We start from the raw sequence: 15,179 nt of genomic DNA on the forward strand, positions 1-15,179 counted from the left end.
TCACAGGTGCAGTCAATTTCTGAAGTGATAAAAATCTCAAAACAACAAACAGGGCACCTGGGTAACTCAGTTAGTTAAGTGTCTGACTCTTGATTTCAGCTCAGGTCATGATCTTACAGTTCGTGGGATCGAGCCCCATGTCGGGCTCTGTGCTGGCAGTGCAGCACCTGCTTGGGATTCTCTCGCGCTCTCTCTCTCTGCCCCTCTCTTACTCTCAAAATAAATAAATAAACATTAAAAAAAATAAGTTGCATTTCTAAAACTTCATTAAGGATCTTGAAGGGGTCACAAATTTTTAAAATTCATTTTACTCCATTTTCCAGGAGAAAGTATATACTCAAATGTATTTAAAATTGGGAGTCATGCAAAAGCCTTGCAAGAGTCCTGTACAGACTTCTCTGTGGGCAGATCGAGAAGAAAAGCAGGCCTGGCCCTTTAGTCCCATGGACCCAGCTGAAACACAAGGTGAAGAAAGGGGCAGAGGGGTTCCTTATCTGTCACCAGGTACTGGCAGTCATGTCCTATACCTAGATGAGTACCAAAGTCAAAGCAAGAAAAAGTCAAAACTAGGAGCTCTGTGAAAATTAGGAGATGAAACATATCGTTTGGAAAAGAGATCTCAAAGTAGTAGGAAATCTGAACCTGGTAAAAGCATGAGTGTTGAAAAGGAGCACATCTCAGTAATAAAAACTGGCATATTTTGAACATTTCCTGTGTGTTAAGCACTATGAAGTGTGTCATTTAATTCTAACAACAACACTCTAGGGTATGTTCCATTTTCATTCCCATCAATAAAACTGAGGCTCTGTAAGGTAAGTAACTTGTGGGATATATGGCTAGGAAGTGAGAGGAGCCAGGTTAGTGGTGGACCCAAGATGAATTCTAGAGATTACGTGCTTCTGCTTTTCACATCTCTCCTAGTGTAGGTTTACTTATGTAACATCTTAGTTTAAAAGGGATCGGTGAGGGGCACCTGGGTGGCTCAGTCGGTTAAGCGTCCGACTTTGGCTCAGGGCATGATCTCGCGGTTCATGGGTTCGAGCCCCGCATTGGGTTCTGTGCTGACAGCTCAGAGCCGGGAGCCTATTTCAGATTCTGTGCTTTTCAAATCTCTCCTAGTGTAGGGTTACTTACGTAACATCTTCGTTTAAAAGGGATCAGTGAGGGGTGGATGCTTCCAAGTGTGGTTATGATCTTACCCTCAGTCTAGTCACCCAACCTATGAGCCATTCATACATTAGCATCTAGGGCCTTTGTCCATTTACCCCTCAACCTTACCAGGGCCTGTCAATATTACTTGTAAAAGGTGTCTTGAATCTTTCTCTTCCTCTTCATTCCTGTTGCCTCCAGTCCTCTCACCTGTGCTTTTGTAAATATCCTGTTAACTAGTGCTTTAACTTCTAACTTCCTCTTCTTCAATCTGGTTCCTATACTGTCATCTGTATAAACCACTATCCTAGACAAGCATGGGGCCCAGAAATCTAAACCAGGAAGCCAGAGTTGTCAAGAAAGGGATTACGAGAACAACTACTATGATGGGGGAGAGGAGAGGAGGACAGGTACAGGGAGTGGATGAGGAGGGAAGCAGAATCAGAAAGATTGTCCAGTGAAAAGTTGGGGTCAGAATCCTAAATAAAGCGAAGAGAAGGTACCATTTCAACTAGAACCAGCAGAAATCCAAACACTGGCTCTCAAGCAGAGAGGCTATAACTAGATTCAGCCAGAAAAACAAGTTGAGAAAGTGTGTCAATAGACATAATGATTTCTTATATAGGACTTTATTATGCCTGTGAGTGGAAAGAGATGGATGCCCTTAAGAACATGCTATTTTGCTCTACTATGCTATGTAACAACTTTAGCCCCCAGAAACAACACACATTTATTGCCTCCCTGTTTCTGTGGGTCTGGAGTACAGGTGCAACCTATCTGAGTCCTTTGCTGGGGGTCTCACAGGCAGCGATTAAGACGACATCCAGGACTGTGGTCTCATCCAAGGCTTGACTAAGGAAGGATCCCCTTCCAAGCTCACTTCATTGTTGGTAGAATTCAGTTCCATTAGTTTATAGGACTGAGCACATCAGTTTCTTGGAGCTGTTGACTGAAGTCTGCCCTCATCTCCCAGAGACTACCTGCAGTTCTTTACCGTGTGGGGTCCCCCAGCATGGCTGTCTGCCTTCTCAAAGCCAGCTAAGGAGGGAGCAACTGAGTCAAAGTGAGCTTTACACTCTTAAATAACACAATCACATAACCATTTACATCCCATCACCTTTTAGTTAGAAGCAAGTGGCAGGTCTTGCTCATACTCTCAGGTCGGGGGTCACACAGGGACATGGCTACCAGGAGGCAGGGGTCTGGGGGCCACCTTAGGAGTCTATCCATCACGGGTACCAAAAAAGCTTGACACCACTTGTTACCTTTCCACTTTTCCTAACGTCCAATCCCATTACCCTAATCCAGGGTCACACTATTTCTTGCCTAGATACTACAACAGCCTCCAAATTCCCCTCCTTATAAGGCATTCCACAAAGCAGGCAAAATGGACAAAATGGATTCGAATCTTAGCCTCTCACTCAAGTGTGCAAAAAGCAACACATTTTAAAATTTTATTTAAGGTAACAAATTCTATTCTAAGATTCCGTCCCAGCAGATTGTTGGGATATCTGATCTCAATTATTACTGCCTTCATTCCACACTTCCCCAGAGCACAACCATTGTCCCAAGGTCTTAAGCACTGTCAAAATATCCCAGGGTCGTAAGCAGCCCAGTCTTAGGTTCCTACTGGTTATCATGGAGATGCTCCCTCAGCTTCCAGTCCAGGGGATCTGCTGCCTCCAGGCAGTTCAGAGAGAGCTTCGGCCCTAGGGTCTATCCTTCCTAAAGGATCTGAGATCTTGAGATCTTGAGATCTCTGCAGGAACACTGTCAGCTAGTGGTACATGTGTTCCTTCTATCTTTGGAATGTACATACCTTCAACTTAACCTAGGCTGGGAATTTAAAAACCTCTCTTGCTATTTTCCCTTTCCTCTGCCCCCAGCTGATTCACCAAAATGTTCAGATTTTATCAACTTAGATGTTGCTTTCAAGCAAGTTCTGCCTTAGGGTATACAAATGACCCTGCAACAGGGAAATTAAACTATCTCAGTTATCTACTTGAGATAGAGGACTAAACAATATGGGGAGAAAAACACACAAATTAATACTTTAATTACTTTTCTTTTACTATCTTCCATCAGTAAATCTGCATATTCAGAGAGAAAAATCCCACCCCTTCTAACTTCCTCCAAGAGGATGGAACTCAAGTTTCTATTCTGAAGCATCTTACCCTGGACAGGAACTCTTTTAAAAAATTGACACCTGCTTGTGGAGGACAAGAGTCCTGAACTCCCAAGGCAGGCAGGTGAATGTAGGCACAGGTGAATTTCTCACTCTAGCAGACCCACTTCCTAGAGACAATTCCCTTGGAAATAGTCCTTCTTGGCATTGGCTCCATCTCATGTAGGCCATTAGGCCCAGACCCATTATTGTCTGAGGGTAGTAAGCCTCAGAGGAACTTTACCTGCACCAGGTGAGACTACAAATAGAGAGGGGTCTGCCTTCCAATTTGAATCTCCAGTAATGTCACCTATTCTCGGGGCCCTTCTCTCATGAACCACCCCACATTAACTCACCCAGTCAAACTAGGACATAGCCCACATTAAGGAGGAAAGCCAGAGAATGGCTGCTCTGTGAGTAGCTAGGGCCTTTCCCTGTTTCTTTTTACGCCTGTTAGATGAGACTCCCTAAAGTCTGTTGTCCTTTCCTCCACCCATACCTCAAGAGCCTCATTTCCCACCTTCCCCTCTGCACTTCAGCTACACTAGCCTTCTAGTTTTTCTAGTGCACTGTTCTTCCAGCCTCACGACCTTACTACATGCTATTCTAGCCACCTGAATCTCCCTAGCCCCTGCTTCTCCTAACCTACTCTTATTCATCCAATTCTCAGGTGTCTCTGCTTTATCTCTCTGAGAGGGCAAGAGGGCATAGGTGCCAACCATATCTAACCCTTTGAGAAACCAGAGGAGTTCCACTGTCTGGTCTGTCTCTGATTTCCCAAGATCACCCTGTACCCTATCAAGTAATTAATTACTTAGCTCTGTCATTGCTAGGAGTAAGTTCCCACTTTTTAAAGAAAAAAAAATACTATGAAATATTTAAGAGATATATGACACATCTTTGACCCAGCACCCAACTAAAGCAATCAAACACTGTGAATATAGCTCAATCACTGAGGGTTCTTTCTGAGTGTCATCTACAATAAAATTTCCATTTTTCTCACAAGTCTTTGGCACTTCTATTATTGACTGTCTTGGCTTTCCCACAAGTCCCTAGCACTTCTGTTACTGGCTGTCTTGGATTTGTTTTGCTTCTAACTCTGAGCAGTACCATATCTAGTCTTCCTGTGGCTTTGGTATCCTATCCAAGTTAGTTTCTTACCATGTGCTCCTACAGTATATTAATAGACTGATTCGGTGGGTGCTGAGCAACTCTTTACTTCACAGCCAGCTCTTTGGGAATCTGTGGAAGGGTTCTCCAATTCTGGAGTCCAAAATCTGGCTCAGAAATAATCAGTGTTCCCCTATTAAGTCTCTTTCTTTCTGAAGAAATAGGACCATGGCTGGAGTTACTAAAATGGACATCTGGGCTGGTTTCCCTTGCCTGAACAGTTGAAGTGGAGATTCAGAGGGGTGTTGAGTGCAGTCAAGCTGAGCTTAAAGCAGAATGTGGTACCAAATTTTTCTCCTGCCCAAACCTGTTTTAAGTTCTAAATAGGAAAGATCAATGGGCCAGAATCTTCTGTACTACTGCCCATCATGGCTATGTAATTGCAGATACAATCTTATCATCCTGCTAGAGTGAATTTAAGAATTAATATGCTGTATTCATACCCAAAGCCTGATGTTCAAATATTTAGTCAAAGTCACTTGACAACACAAATTACCTCAGAAATTAGATTCCTCAGACATTCTAATGGCAGGCTGTTTTGGTGCCCAGGTGTCTGCCTCTGCTGTAGTTCTTGGTCAGGCCTGAACCAGGACCCAAATATCTCTTCTACTCACCTAGAAGTTTTGTCCCCATATGTAAATTGATTCCTAATTTCCTGCTTAAAACACCTTAATGGCTTCTCTTGACACATCCGAAGGTCTAAGAGTCTCAGTGATCAAATCCCAACTTTCCAAATCATTATACCTCTTCTCTAATATCTTTTATTTTCTTCTATATCTCTTCTCTTTGCTAGGTTTCTACCATGCTAATCTTCTTTCTACAAACATGCTGAGCAGTTTTCTGCTTCACACATGCTACTCTCTTACCCTGGAAAACTTTTCCCTCCTGGCAACCATGAGATTTCAAATTAAACACTACCTTTTCTGACTCCCTTAACAAAAGGTAGTCGCACATCCTTTATTATTTAACACAGCTATAATCACAATTTTTTACTCCTTTTTAATGTTTTTAATATTTACTTATTTTTGAGAGAGAGATAGAGCATGAGCAGGGGAGGGGCAGATGAGAGGGAAACAGAGAATCTGAAGCAGGCTCCAGGCTCCAAGCTGTCCGCACAGAGCCTGACGCTGGACCTGAACCCATGAGCCATGAGATCATGACCTGAGCTGAAGCCGGACACTTAACCAATTGAGCCACCCAGGTGCCTCTACTCCTTTTAAAAATTTTTTGCTTTCTTGGTCTTTGGTCAGTCTCCTCAGCTAGCTAATAAGTTCCATGAGGCCAGAACCTCTGTCTCCTTTTTACCTAAGCATAGCTTTCACTGGATCCCACAAATTTTGATAGGTTATATTTTCATTTTCATTCAGTTCAAAATACCTTTTAATTTCTTTTTTTTTATTTTTAAGATTTTTTTAATAAGTTGATTTATTTATTTTAGAAAAAGAGCAAGAGCAAGCAGGGGAGGGGCAGAGAGAGAAAGAGAGATAGAGAATCCCAAGCAGGCTCCACACTGCCAGCACGAAGCCCAATGTGGGGCTCAAATTTACGACCTGTGAGGTCATGACTTGAGCAGAAATCAAGAGTTGGACACTTACCCAATTGAGCCCCCCAGGCACCTCCTTAATTTCTTTAAAAAAATTTTTTTTAAACATTTATTCATTTTTAAGAGACCAAGAGGGACAGAGTGTGAATGGGGAAGGGGCAGAGAGTGAGAGAGAGACACGGAATCCAAAGCAGGCTCCAGGCTCTGAGCTGTCAGCACAGAGCCCTACACAGGGCTCAAACTCACAAACCATGAGATCATGACCTGAGCCAAAATCAGATGCTTAACTGACTGAGCCACCCAGGCTCCCCTCCATTTTAATTTCTTTTGAGGTATCTTCTTTGACCTATGTGTTATTTAGAAGTGTGTTATTTGGTCTTCAGATACTTTAGGATTTCTGGCTATCTTTCTATTATCAACTTTTAGTTCAATCCCATTGTAGTCTGAAAGCATACTTTATATGATATTTATATGATATTTATTCTTTTAAATTTGGTAAACCATGTTTTATGGTCCAGACTGTGGTCTGTCTTGGCAAATGTTCCATGTGAGCTGGAGAATATGTGCCCTGCTACCATTAGATGAAGTATTCTATAAATGTCAATTAGACCCAGTTGATTAATGGCTATGTCCCTTTTTCACCATTGAATCCTTGGGATGTAACAGAGAACATGACCCATAGAATGTGCTCCAAAAGGTTATTGAATAAGAGGAGAAGGATCAAGCAAGAGAAAGAATGGATACAGAGATTTCACATGTTACTCCCCTGATCCAAAGCTTTCAGCAGTTCACTATAATCTATACAATACATTTTAACTCTAGTGTTCTTCCCGTTCAATAGTAACATGTCCTAATCTGTTTGCTCTCTTTCTTCTGTTGTAACAAACACAATTATTTTAAGTACCACTGTAGAAGGGGTAAAACAAAACAAAACAAAACAAAAAACAAACTACTGCCAAAAAAATTGTGAGATGCCATTAATTTTGGAGATGTTTAAATATGAAAAAACTTGAGTCATGGAGTTGATAAAAATCTTGTAACTAGCTACATTTCTGTCCTACCTGATGGATGGATTCATAGCTTGTTTCTCTTTGTGTCCCCAGCACCAAAGTAAATGGCATCGAATAGACACTCAATAACATTAGTTCAGATATTTGATGTGTCCCTCATTCCCTGTCACCAGGTGCCTGGCTCTCCTTCATTCCCTGGCCTCCTACCTTTTGTGCTCCAAAGCTGCCAGTGTTCCTGGCTGACCAGAGATTTTAATTTCTTTTGAAATGCATTGTCTACATAAAAACCTGACACTTTTTCACTTTTCTCATGACTTTGCTGGAGGCTGTTGGCTACATGACAGCTAAGTATCTACGGAACTCACAGGTGTCTTCTGGAAGCTACTGTGGGAAAGTGACCTCCTCCCCTGCTCTGCCCACTCCCTCCAGGCCTTTGCTTCCAGCCTGATGACAGTTGCCAGTGCAGTTGTAGGCTCTGTGGCAAACCAGTGGGAAAGAAAATTTGGGCGGGGAGAACTTTGGGAAGCTTCAGATAAGTTGTTAATTATTCCTGTTTATTCACAGGGATGGCCTTTCTCTCAGCTTTATCTATTTTTTCCTTTTTTTTTTTTAATTTTTTTTTTTAACGTTTTATTTTTGAGACAGAGAGAGACAGAGCATGAACAGGGGAGGGGCAGAGAGAGAGGGAGACACAGAATCTGAAACAGGCTCCAGGCTCTGAGCTGTCAGCACAGAGTCCCACGCAGGGCTCGAACTCACGGACCGTGAGATCATGACCTGAGCCGAAGTCGGACGCTTAACCAACCAAGCCACCCAGGCGCCCCAGCTTTATCTATTTTTAATATCTAGTTAGGAAAAACAAAAAGAAATAAGTGAAACTCAGGGATCTTCAACCTAGTCAAATAAACCCTATTTTTTAAATCCCTTTTACATAGGACTTTTTTTTTTTTAAGCTTATTTATTTATTTTGAGAGAAAGGGGACAAGCCAAGGGGAAACAGAGAGAGAGGGAGAGAGAATCCCAAGCAGGCTCCTGCACCGTCCATGCAGGGCCTGACACAGGGCTTGAACTCACAAACTATGACATCATGACCTGAGCCAAAATCAAGAGTAGGATACTTAATCGACTGAGCCACCCAGGTGCCCCTAAAACTTTTTAAAAAGAATGATCCCCAATGGGTATATTGGTGGCATGAAAGTAGCCTCTTGGTTCAGCCACACTGGTGTTTTGTTTTGTTTGTTTGTTTGTTTGTTTGTTTGTTTGTTTTAAACATGTGTGAATTGGCTATGCATTCTCTAGTTGGCCAGCACATCATTTCCTAACCATTTTACTGCGGTACATTCATATACTGTATTCCTATTACCCACTGGACCCTTCAAAGTATCTGAATTTTTGACCCCTGCCTTGAAGGTGGGGTTTTTCTTCTCCAGAAGGACCTCCCACCTCACCATGTCCCCTTCATTTTTTACCCTCATTTTAAGATTAATTGGACATTAGAGATGGGTCAGATTCTCTAACTGTAAGGAAAACTATTCCCTGACGATGAAAGAAACTGGTTATAGAAATGTTTATTAGATATATTTATTGGTGCAGAGTGTAGCTATAAAAATAATCCCTGCTTTTTTTTTTTTTTTTTTTTTTTACCACACTCAAATACCCATGGTATTTATGAGGCAGTATTGAGAAGGGAGGGGATGGATGGAATTAACAAATAGTGCTACAACGTTAACATTTAGTATTATATTAACAATTCTGGGATCTGAGACCCACCTTGTAACGCCAGCTCCAGTTCACATCTTTCCAAACACATATTCCCTGTGTTCTGGCGTGGGTTTAGTCCAGCACAGGCAGAGGAGGGTAGAGGTGGATAAAAGTGCAGACCCTTGGAGAAGTTCTAGCGAGCCCTTTAATTCATGACCACAAGGGACACATGGTCTTTTATCTCCCTTATATCTCCCTTTTTAAGTCAGTTGGAGGTGGAAGACACTTGAGTAAGAAGTTAAAAATAACACTGAAATATTTCCCTCTGTTTATGAAGTAAAAATACAAAAACGTTTTCTGGAATTGGGTGCTTTTAATCTTAAAGTAGTAATAGTAGTTCCCATTTTACTTTTCCCCTCCACTTCACCTTTCCCCTGACTTCTACCCATGGCATGCCACTCACCTCCCTGAAAAAAAAAAAAGTTCCCAAATGCTGATTTGAAGAACACAGAGACCCATGTATGGGCTGAAACCCCATGAGTATAATAGAAGAGTAGTGAGTCCTGAGACAGTGACCATTATTTTTCCTACTGGGCCAATTTAAAGTCAAATTTATTAGGTTTCATAATCATTTTCCAAGTAAGACTTTTTAATTCACAGACTAACCTATTTAAAGCTATTAGGGGCACCTGAATGACTCACTCAGTTAAGCCTCTTGATTTCAGCTCAGGTCATAACCTCGTGGTTCATGAGTTCTAGCCCTGCAGAGGGCTCTGAGCTGACAGCATGGAATGTGCTTGGGAAGCTCTCTCTCCTTTTACTCTGTCCTTCTCCCCACTTGTGATCTCTCTCTCTCTCTCTCTCTCTCTCTCTCAAAACTAAATAAACATTTTTCAAAAATTAAAAAAAAAAGCTAGAGTGATAGGTTAGGCCTATAGAAATGAACCACACTCATCTTATAAATTATTTAAAATTTTAAACCTGCTATTCTCCTGGCATTTGTACAAAAGTAAACATTTAAAAAAAAAAGTAAACAGTTTCTACTAAGCACAAAAAGAACAGAACCACTGAAAATGTAGACACCATCTCTGCTGTGTTTTGTAGTATCTAACCCCAATTACTTCCTATTTTCTATTACAGAGTCAAGCCTTTAATTGATAGGTCTTCTTCACTGTGGAGATATAATTAACATATAAATTTGTGTAGGTTTAAGATGTACAACATGATGATTTGATACACTTACAGATTGCATATTGCCATGGTACCACTAGCTAACACCTCCATCATGTCATGTAATTATCATTTCTTTTATTTTTGTGGTAAGAACATTTAAGATTAGTAGTCTCTTAGCAACTTTCAAGTATCTAATATGGTAATGCCAACTATAATCATTATGCTGTGTACTAGATCCCTAGAACTTATTCATCTTGGAGCTACAAATTTGTGTATGTTGGCCAGCATGTACCCAGTTTCTACATCCCCAGCCCCTGGTAACCGCCATTCTACCCTCTGTATCTACAGGTTCTTTTTTGGTTTTTTTTTAGATTCCACATATAAGTGATATCATACAGTATTTGTCTTTCTCTCTGACTTATCTCATTTAACATACTGCCCTTGAAGTCCATCCATATGATCACAAATGGCCTTTCCTTCTTCCTCATGGCTGAATATTCCATTATGTGTATATGCCACAACTTTTTTAGCCATTCATCCATTGACAGATACTTAGATTGTTTCCATATCTTGGCTATTGTTAATAATGCTGAAATACACATAGAGTGCAGATATCTTTCCAATATCCTGTTTTCATTTTCTTTGGATATATACCCAGAGGTGGGAATGCTGGATTGTATAGTAGTTCTATATTTAATATTTTAAGGAAATTTTATACTGTTTTCTCTAGTGGCTGTACTAATTTATATTCCCACCAACAGTGCACAAGGGTTCCCTTTTTTTTCATATCCTCATCAACACTTGGCTTTAAGATATCAGCCATTCTAACATCTATGAGGTGATATCTCGTGATTTTGATCTGCACTTCCTTGATGATTAGTGATGTGAGCATCTTTTCATGTACCTGTTGGCCATCTGTATGCCTTCTTTCAGTCCCTCTGCTCATTTTTGAATCAAGTTTTGTTGTTGCTGTTTTTGTTGTTGAGTTGAATGAGTTCTTTATATATTTTGGATATTAACCACTTATCATATACATGTATTGCAAATATTTTCTCCATTCTGTACCTTGCCTTTTCATTTTAGTAATATCTTTTGTTCTGCAGGAGCTTTTTATTTTGATGTAGCCCTGCTTATCGATTTTTGCTTTTGTTGTTGTGCTTTTGGTGTCATATGCAAAAAATCATTGACAAGACCCAATCAATGAGCTTTTTCCCTATGTTTTCTTCTGGGGGTTTTATGGTTTCCAGTCTTATGCTTATGCTTAAGTCTTTAATCTATTTAATCTATTTCTTTAATTTAATTTTTGTGAGTGGTGTAAGATGGGGGCCCAAATTCATTTTTCTGCATGTGATCATCCAGTTTTCCCAGCATGATTTATTAAAGAGACTATCCTTTCCCCATTGAGCATTCTTGGCTTCCTTGTCAATTATTAGCTGACTGATTATGCAGGGGTTTATTTCTCGGCTCTTGATTCTGTTTCATTGATGTGTCTATTTTTGTGCCAGCACTATACTGTTTGAATTACTATAGCTTTATAATATAGTTTGAAATCAGGAAGTGTAATTCTCCTTTTTTGCTCTCTTTTTGTTCTCCTTTTTTAGGATTGCTTCGGCTACTTGGGATCTTTTGTGGTTCCATACAAATTTTAGGAAATTTTTTTCTATTTCTGGGAAAATGATATCAAAATTTTGGTAAGGATTGTGTTGAAACTATAGATGGTTTTGCATGGTATGGACATTCTAATAATATTAAGATAATGGGTATCTTTCCATTTGTTTGTGTCTGCTTCAGTTTGTTTGTACTTTCATCACAATTTTATAGTTTTCAGTTTACAAATCTTTCACTTTGGTTAAATTTTCTCCTAAGCATTTTATTTCTTTTGATACTATTACAAATGGAATTTTTTAAAAATTTCTTTTTCAGATATTTAGCTTGCCTGATTGCTCTAGCTAGGACATGCAGTACTGTATTGAATAAGAGTGCTGAGAGAGGACACCTTTGTATTGTTTCTGATCTTAAAGGAAAAGCTTTTAACCTTTCATTGTTGAGTATAATGTGAGTGTGTTATATGTGCCCTTTATTATGTTGAAGTTTGTCCTTATATATCCAGTTTGTTGAGGGTTTTTCATAATGAAAGGAGATGGGAGGTGTCAGGACCACTTGGAGCTGGCGGGACAACCTGACAAGTCCACCAACTTCTCGCTGTTTGCTAACATGATGTGTGTTGATCTGTCCTGAGGTTTGCAACTTGTTGTACAAGCTCAGTCCTGTGACTGAGCCCCTGTGGGCTACTCCAAGGAACAAATCAAAGCACACCTGGTGGAGGGTACAAAATATTACTACGAGTAGGGTTATTTTATTACCCAAAGTCACAACAACAGAGAGCAAGTAACAATCCCCGAAAAAGAGCTCCTGAAGGGCCAGGCCCTGGAAAGTGTATGACCCTCCTTTAATATGACAGTGTTTGCAGGTGCAGAGCACACAAGCTTTTAAAACACATAAGGGACAGAAAACTAGCCAAAATGATGAAATGGAAGAATTCTCCTCAAAAGAAACTCCAGGAGGATTCTGGGAAGATGGCGGCGTAGGAGGACGCTGGGCTCACCGCGCGTCCTGCTGATCACTTAGATTCCACCTACACCTGCCTAAATAACCCAGAAAACCGCCAGAGGATTAGCAGAACAGAGTCACCGGACCCAAGTGCAGACGAGAGGCCCACGGAAGAGGGTAGGAAGGGCGGCGAGGCGGTGCGCGCTCCACGGACTGGCGGGAGGGAGCCGGGGCGGAGGGGCGGCTCGCCGGCCAAGCAGAGCCCCCGAGTCCGGCTTGCAAAAGCGGAGGGGCCTGACGGACTGTGTTCAGACAGCAAGCGCGACTTAGCAAGCGCGACTTAGCGTCTGGGAGGTCATAAGTTAACAGCTCTGCTCGGAAAGCGGGAAGGCTGGAGGACAAAGGGAGGGTGAGCTGCGGAGCCCCCGGACGACAGAGCTCAGTTTGGCGGGGAACAAAGGCGCTAGCCAGCGCCATCTCCCCCGCCCATCCCCCAGCCAAAATCCCAAAGGGAACCGGCTCCGGCCAGGGAAATTGCTCGCTCCGCGCGAACACCCAACTCTGTGCTTCTGCGGAGCCAAACCTCCGGCAGCGATTTGACTCCCTCCGGCTGCCACAGGGCCCCTCCTGAAGTGGATCACCTAAGGAGAAGCGAGCTAAGCCTGCCCCCCCTCCCGCCGTGCACCTTGCCTTCCCACCCCAGCTAATACGCCAGATCCCCAGCATCACAAGCCTGGCAGTGTGCAAGTAGCCCAGACGGGCCACGCCACCCCACAGTGAATCCCGCCCCTAGGAGAGGGGAAGAGAAGGCACACACCAGTCTGACTGTGGCCCCAGCGGTGGGCTGGGGGCAGACATCAGGTCGGACTGCGGCCCCGCCCACCAACTCCAGTTATACACCACAGCACAGGGGAAGTGCCCTGCAGGCCCTCACCACACCAGGGACTATCCAAAATGACCAAGCGGAAGAATTCCCCTCAGAAGAATCTCCAGGAAATAACAACAGCTAATGAGCTGATCAAAAAGGATTTAAATAATATAACAGAAAGTGAATTTAGAATAATAGTCATAAAATTAATCGCTGGGCTGGAAAACAGCATACAGGACAGCAGAGAATCTCTTGCTACAGACATCAGGGGACTAAGGAACAGTCACGAGGAGCTGAAAAACGCTTTAAAGGAAATGGAAAACAAAATGCAAACCACCACGGCTCGGATGGAAGAGGCAGAGGAGAGAATAGGTGAACTAGAAGATAAAGTTATGGAAAAAGAGGAAGCTGAGAAAAAGAGAGATAAAAAAATCCAGGAGTATGAGGGGAAAATTAGAGAACTAAGTGATACACTAAAAAGAAATAATATACGCATAATTGGTATCCCAGAGGAGGAAGAGAGAGGGAAAGGTGCTGAAGGGGTACTTGAAGAAATTATAGCTGAGAACTTCCCTGAACTGGGGAAGGAAAAAGGCATTGAAATCCAAGAGGCACAGAGAACTCCCTTCAGACGTAACTTGAATCGATCTTCTGCACGACATATCATAGTGAAACTGGCAAAATACAAGGATAAAGAGAAAATTCTGAAAGCAGCAAGGGGTAAACGTGCCCTCACATATAAAGGGAGACCTATAAGACTCGTGACTGATCTCTCTTTTGAAACTTGGCAGGCCAGAAAGAATTGGCACGAGATTTTCAGGGTGCTAGATAGCAAAAATATGCAGCCGAGAATCCTTTATCCAGCAAGTCTGTCATTTAGAATAGAAGGAGAGATAAAGGTCTTCCCAAACAAACAAAAACTGAAGGAATTTGTCACCACTAAACCAGCCCTACAAGAGATCCTAAGGGGGACCCTGTGAGACAAAGTACCAGAGACATCACTACAAGCATAAAACATACAGACATCACAATGACTCTAAACCCGTATCTTTCTATAATAACACTGAATGTAAACGGATTAAATGCGCCAACCAAAAGACATAGGGTATCAGAATGGATAAAAAAACAAGACCCATCTATTTGCTGTCTACAAGAGACTCATTTTAGACCTGAGGACACCTTTAGATTCAGAGTGAGGGGATGGAGAACTATTTATCATGCTACTGGAAGCCAGAAGAAAGCTGGAGTAGCCATACTTATATCAGACAAACTAGACTTTAAATTAAAGGCTGTAACAAGAGATGAAGAAGGACATTATATAATAGTTACAGGGTCTATCCATCAGGAAGAGCTAACAATTATAAATGTCTATGCGCCGAATTCCGGAGCCCCCAAATATATAAAACAATTACTCATAAACAGAAGCAACCTTATTGATAAGAATGTGGTAATTGCAGGGGACTTTAACACCCCACTTACAGAAATGGATAGATCATCTAGACACACAGTCAATAAAGAAACAAGGGCCCTGAATGAGACACTGGATCAGATGGACTTGACAGATATATTTAGAACTCTGCATCCCAAAGCAACAGAATATACTTTCTTCTCGAGTGCACATGGAACATTCTCCAAGATAGATCATATACTGGGTCACAAAACAGCCCTTCATAAGTTTACAAGAATTGAAATTATACCATGCATACTTTCAGACCACAATGCTATGAAGCTTGAAATCAACCACAGGAAAAAGTCTGGAAAACCTCCAAAAGCATGGAGGTTAAAGAACACCCTACTAACGAATGAGTGGGTCAACCAGGCAATTAGAGAAGAAATCAAAAAATATATGGA

General features: G+C 41.7%; 1 pseudogene; it reads left to right on the forward strand.

Annotated features, from left to right (window-relative positions):
* Positions 1 to 362: 362 nt before the first annotated feature.
* Positions 363 to 15,179, forward strand: part of LOC115519468 — a 113,442-nt pseudogene continuing 98,625 nt past the window's right edge.

The sequence above is a fragment of the Lynx canadensis genome, chromosome A1 (assembly GCF_007474595.2).
Source record: "Lynx canadensis isolate LIC74 chromosome A1, mLynCan4.pri.v2, whole genome shotgun sequence".
In the NCBI taxonomy this organism is placed as follows: Eukaryota; Metazoa; Chordata; class Mammalia; order Carnivora; family Felidae; genus Lynx; species Lynx canadensis.